We start from the raw sequence: 6,000 nt of genomic DNA, 5'->3' as shown, positions 1-6,000 counted from the left end.
ATTTCCTGCCTTGAACTTGTCCCAGGGGTGTGGACTTATCTACTGGTGACTGGTTCTTCTTTCACAAGAGCTTGGCCTTCCCTTTGCCTTAGTTGGGCATTGTGGGACCATTGAAGTTCTCTGATACTGCAGCCGGAAGGAAGCATCTTCTTGAATCCCCAAATTTGGAGAGTGTGACTTAGAGTTATAAACTCGTATTAACCGTCGGGCCATAGTGGTAAGTGAGAGGATCGTGGTCAGAACCGTGGATAGAAGCAACAGGGTGTGGGGTGCCTGGTGTTGAAGATAAGCTCAGTAGCCTGACTCCACGCTGATGCAGGGAATAGGGGGCCCAGAGTCAGCACCATGGACAGACGCCACAGATTCTGTTACACTCGAAGTTGGGTCTCTAAGAGCCTGGACCGGTCACGATTCTTCTGATTATAAGAAATGGAAACCTACTTTAAACTAGCCTAAGCTAATCTTTGGCTGAGCTGGATGACTGAGGTGGGGCCTATGGTGGCACTGAATGTCCAGATTTGTTGCAATGAGCAGTGGGAAATTATAGGCACATCCCCCTTGACCTTAAAGTATGATGTGATTTCTTTAACAGCCGGAGGGCTATCCAAATTATCCTTTCTTCTTGAGTAATTTGAAGAAATTGTTATTTTCATCCAGTTTATTAGTGTAAACTTGTTCATAGTATCCCCTTATTAACCTTTTAATTTTTGTAGGATCTGCAGCAACATACCCTTTCTGGCTCCTGATTTTGACATCATCAATCTGTATCTGCTTTCCATGTTTTCTGATTAGTCTGACTAGAGATTTATAAATTTCGTCGACTTTTCATTATTCCTCCCATGACCTCCACTGTGACAGTTTAGGACACTATCATTTTATTGGGGCAGGCTCCCAAGAGGCCTTTATGCCCCAGTCTCCCAACTCCAGTACACTCTGCCTACTGCTGCCAAATGATGCTTCCTCAAAAGGCTCTTTCATCTGAGACTTTCACTGGATCTACATTGCTTTTGAGCAATTTCCAGACCTCTTCACTTGACACCCCCTCCCCCACCAACTGACAGACATTCACATCTCCAGTCATCACCCACTCCTCCCCTACAGGAATCCTCCTCTTTTCTAGCCAAACGGGCACGTTTGTCATTCCCATTAAATCTAGGTGATTTCTCAGCAATGTGCTTCAACAACTCTTCAGTTGTGGCTGCTGAGGGAAAAACACCAGATTTGGAGTCTGAAGGCCAAGATTGGAAATGAGAATTATCCCATTTGCAGGCTATGTGGCCCATTTTCTTCATCTGAATATAGGGTAATAATGCTTACCTTGTGGAGTTTTTCTTAATTCATACAGCAAGTACTTGATGAAGGAATATGTCCTGAGGCCTACCTGCATACGTGTGTGCATGTATGTACATGTGTGTACTTGCATGAGAAGCAATGCTGCTGCTCCAGCACCAATGGATGTGCCCTGAAGACAAATACAAAGATTGATAATAGATAGCATTTACTGAGTGCTCACTATACAGTTAACCCTTGAACAACAGGGGATTAGGGACGCTGACCTCCTGCACAATTGAAAATCACACGTAACTTTTGACGCCCCCACCTTAACTACTAGTAGCCTATTGTTGACCAGAAGCCTTACCAATAGCATGAACAGACGATTAATACAGTTTGTATGTTATATGTATTTTATACTCTAATCTTACAAAAAAAAGTAATCTAAAGAAGAGAAACTATCAAGAAAAGCATAAAGAAGAGAGAATGCATTTACAATACTGTGTTATATATTTTTAAAAATCCAGATAAGTGAACCTCTGCAGTCCAAACCTGTGTTTCTTAGGGATCAATTGTGTTTGTTTACTGAGTGACTACCGTGCTAGGCTCCAGGGCTGCAGCATTAAGCAGACGACAAAACTGCCCTCTTGGAGTTTACATTTAATCCTTACATGCTAATCTGACATTTAATTTCTGGAAATCTGAATTGTAGATTATTTTTTTTCTTTTTAACAAAAAAATTTAATTGTGGCACAATGCACATAACAGTTACCATTTTAACCATTATAAAAGTTCAGTTCAGTGGTATTAAGTACATTCACATTCACATGACCACCAACCCCCTCTAGAACCCTTCATCTTACATCACTGAAACTCCATACCCACTAAACATTGCCCTTACCCCCACCCCCTACCAACTACCATTTTACTTTCAGTCTCTGAATTTGAATAATCTAGGCACTAACATATAAATGGAATCATACAGGGTGTTTTTGTAACTTGCTTGTTTTGTTTTGTTTTTAAGTAGGTTCCACTCCCAGTGTGGAGCCCAGTGCGGGGCTTGAACTCATGACTCTGAGGTCAAAACCTGAGCTGAGATCAAGAGTCAGACATTTAACAGACTAAGCTACCCAGATGCCTATAACTGGCTTATTTCACTTAGCATAATGTCCTCAAGCTTCTTCCATGTTATAGCATGTCATATTTCTTCCTTATTAAGGCAGAATAATATTCTAATGTACATTCATTTTTTGTTGTTTTGAGAGAGAGAGAGAGCATACAGGGAGTGGGCAGAGAGGGGCAGAGGAAGAGCGAAAGAGAGAATCTCAAACAGGTTCCACACCCAGCACAGAGCCTGACTCCAAGCTCCATCTCACAACCCTGAGATCATGACCTGGGCTGAAACCAAGAGTTGAATACGTAACTGACTGAACCACCCAGAGGTCACATACGTTTCTTTTTTTCTTTCTTTCCTTTAGGATTTTGCTCATTTATTTTAGAGAAAATGAGACTGAGAGAGAGTGTGTGTACAAACAGGAGGATGGGCAGAGGGAGGGAATCTCAAGCAGACTCCATGCTGAGTGCGGAGACCCATGCGGGTCTCAATCTCAAGACCCTGACACCGTGACCTGAGCCAAAACCAAGAGTAAGATGCTTAACTGATTGAGCGACCCAGGCGCCCCAACATTTCTTTTTTTTAAGATTTTATTCATTTATGCATGAGAGACATAGAGAGAGGGAGAGGCAGTGACCCAGGCAGAGGGAGAAGCGGGTTCCATGCAGGGAGCCCGACATGGGACTCAATCCCGGGTCTCCAGGATCCCACCCCGGGCCAAAGGCAGTGCTAAACCACTGAGCCACTGGGACTGCCCCCCAACATTTCTTTAAAAAAATGGTGTACATGGTTTGTAAAGTCAACTGGCACGACAAATATCATAGGAAACAACAGCTCATACCCTACCCCCTAGCCTCACTCCCCAAGACAATCACTTAAAATCATTTGAGTTCTGTCTACCAGTATTTACCTCTCAATATCTAAATAATGTGCTTTTATGCTAGTTTTTAATCCATTATGAAAGATAATTTTATAGCACTCCACCCCTACACTGCTCCCTCTTGCATCCTTCTAATATAATTATATCACAATTTTTGGTTACACCAATAGTCAGGGTTTGCCTTTTTGATTTTGCACATATGGCTCACTGCTTGACACTAATACTGTGTTAGCTTTCTTATGTAGTTTTTTTTTTTTAAACCTTCCCTTGTATTTACAGCCTTTTTAAAATTTCCTTTCTCCCATTTTCTTAGTTTTCTACTTGCTTATCACAATTTCTCCCCAAACTCTTCAAAAGAATATAAAAACCTTCTAGATGCTAATGTCCACATAGCAAAGCACATCAGATAATCTCTTAATTCCACTTTTGTTTTTCCTTAAGGTATCTCTCCTGGAGCCTTCTATCTACCTGTGCGCTTATGCTCTGGGCCTTCTGCACAATACCTGGTCAGGGAATCTCCTTTGTAATTTTTCAGGGCTGACTCTTCTTTCCTGGATCCCACATCTTTTTCTTTCTTTCCTGGTCAAGTCCTTCACTTTGACGAATATCCATTGGTAGCTGCCTGAGAAAGAATATATGAGAGGTAAAATTTTTGAGACTTTGAATTTCAGAAAATTCTTCATTTTACTCTCACAGGTGAGGTGGCTGGTATGGGAATTCTTTAGACTTTTGAAGGCATTGTTCCAACATGGCTTTTGAGAAGTCCATCGCCAGGCCTGCTTCTATCGTATCCTTTGTGTGTATGTGGTCCTCTCTGTATGGAAACTTTTAAGATTTTATCTCTGTCCTTGTCCACCTAAAAGTTCATGCTAGTGAGACTTGATACAGGCCTATTTTAATTTATTATGTTTGTCACTATGATAAGCCTTTTCACTATGATAAGCCTTTGATAAGCCTTTTCACTATGAAAATTCATTTCTTTTATCAATTTTCTAAAAGATTTTATTTATTTGGGAGATACAGAGAGCATGAGCAGGGGGAGGAGCAGAGGGAGAGGGAGAAGCTGGCTCTCCACTGAGCAGGGAGCCCAGTGCAGGCTCCATCCCAGAACCTCAGGATCATGACTTGAGCCAAAGGCAGATGTTAAACTGACTGAGCCACCCAGGTGCCCAGAAAAATCCATGTCTTTTATCTCTGAGAAATTCCTTCTATTATTTCTGTGAATCTCTTTTTTCCATTTTATCTGATCTATGTGACAATACCTAAGGTCTTTGCTCGGTTTCTCCAGCGAAGAACCCACCAGTCCCCACCTGAGTGGGTATGCACCCGACCACAAGCATTCTAGAAACCATGTCTCATGAGCCCTAGAGTCTTGCTTTTCAGACTCTCCCTTAATGCTCCTCTTTTCATTAGGACATTTCTTCTCTGATTTCCACAGTGCTGGGCTGGAGCCTCTCCGGTTCACTTTTTATTTTTATTTATTTATTTTTTCCGGTTCACTTTTTAAACAGGATGAAACCTCTAGTCTCCGCCAGGTTACGGAAGGTATAGTCAAATATCTGTGTATAATAAGGAAGAGGTCTGTTTCTTATGTTCCCTTGTTCCCATTCCCATGTTCTTTTTTTTTTTTTAAGATTTTTGTTTATTCATGAGAGACACAGAGAGAGAGACAGAGACAGAGCCAGAGGGAGAAGCAGGCTCCCTATAGGGAGGCTGATGTAGGACTCGATCCCAGGACCCCAGGATCATGCCCCGGGCCGAAGGCAGGCACTCAACCACTGAGCCACCCAGGCGTCCCCCCATCCCCATGTTCTTATCCCCATGCCTCACTCCCACCTTCTGCTGTAAGTGTTGCCTCCAGTATCTACTCTTTCCCTGGCCCTGGGTCTCCAACTGGATGACTCCTCCTTGCCATCTTCTGTTGTAGCATCTGGTATGTAGCCATCCCCCTCTTCCAACTCTTCTAGCCACTTGCTAATCTTCCAAAAATGTGTCGACATCTGTGGTCCACCATTGCCTCTTTTATATTCCTTTACTTTTATTTTAGTAAGGCTTGTTGAGGGAGCAGATATAAATGCATGTATTCCACCTGCCACACTTAACCAGAAATCCAAAGACTGCACTCTTAATTACCATGCTATATTGCCTCTCAAATGAGACAGTACCTCTGGGATCCCACAGCCCAATGAGGATGAAACGAGGTTACACATGTGAACATACTTAGTAAGCTCTAAAGAGCCCTGTGAATGAGAGCATCTATGTTAAATTCTCCCACCAGTGTTCCCTCCTTCCTTCTCTCTGCTCTCTGATTTCTCCTCATCTCCAAGGTACAGCTCAGGCTTATCTCCTCCTTGGGGCCTTCCCTGATCAACCCAACTAACAGGATGGCCCTGAGCCCTGGGCCCCGAACCACCGCAGGATTCTCGGTGCACCTGCCTTGGCCCCAAGGAACACTACCTAATTGCACTGTGGGCACAGAGCTACTGGCCAAGATGCATAGTAAAATTTGGATCTTTCAGTGTGTAACAAAAGAGCTTCCCTCCTGCCTACATGCAAGAGACACAAGCTAAACAAGAATGAGGTTTGGGGGCAAGGGAAGGAGTGTTTGGTTTGTTTGGTAGCAAGGTTAGGAGCGAAAGTAGCTTCTGTGGCCCTGCAGTCCGAGCTGTGCCCCAGTACTCCAGGCCTGCCTTCTCCCTCTTGCATCTCCTCCTCCCTCCAGTTGCCTCCTCTG

The sequence above is a fragment of the Vulpes vulpes genome, chromosome 10 (assembly GCF_048418805.1).
Source record: "Vulpes vulpes isolate BD-2025 chromosome 10, VulVul3, whole genome shotgun sequence".
Taxonomy (NCBI): Eukaryota; Metazoa; Chordata; class Mammalia; order Carnivora; family Canidae; genus Vulpes; species Vulpes vulpes.
This window is presented reverse-complemented; position numbering follows the sequence as displayed.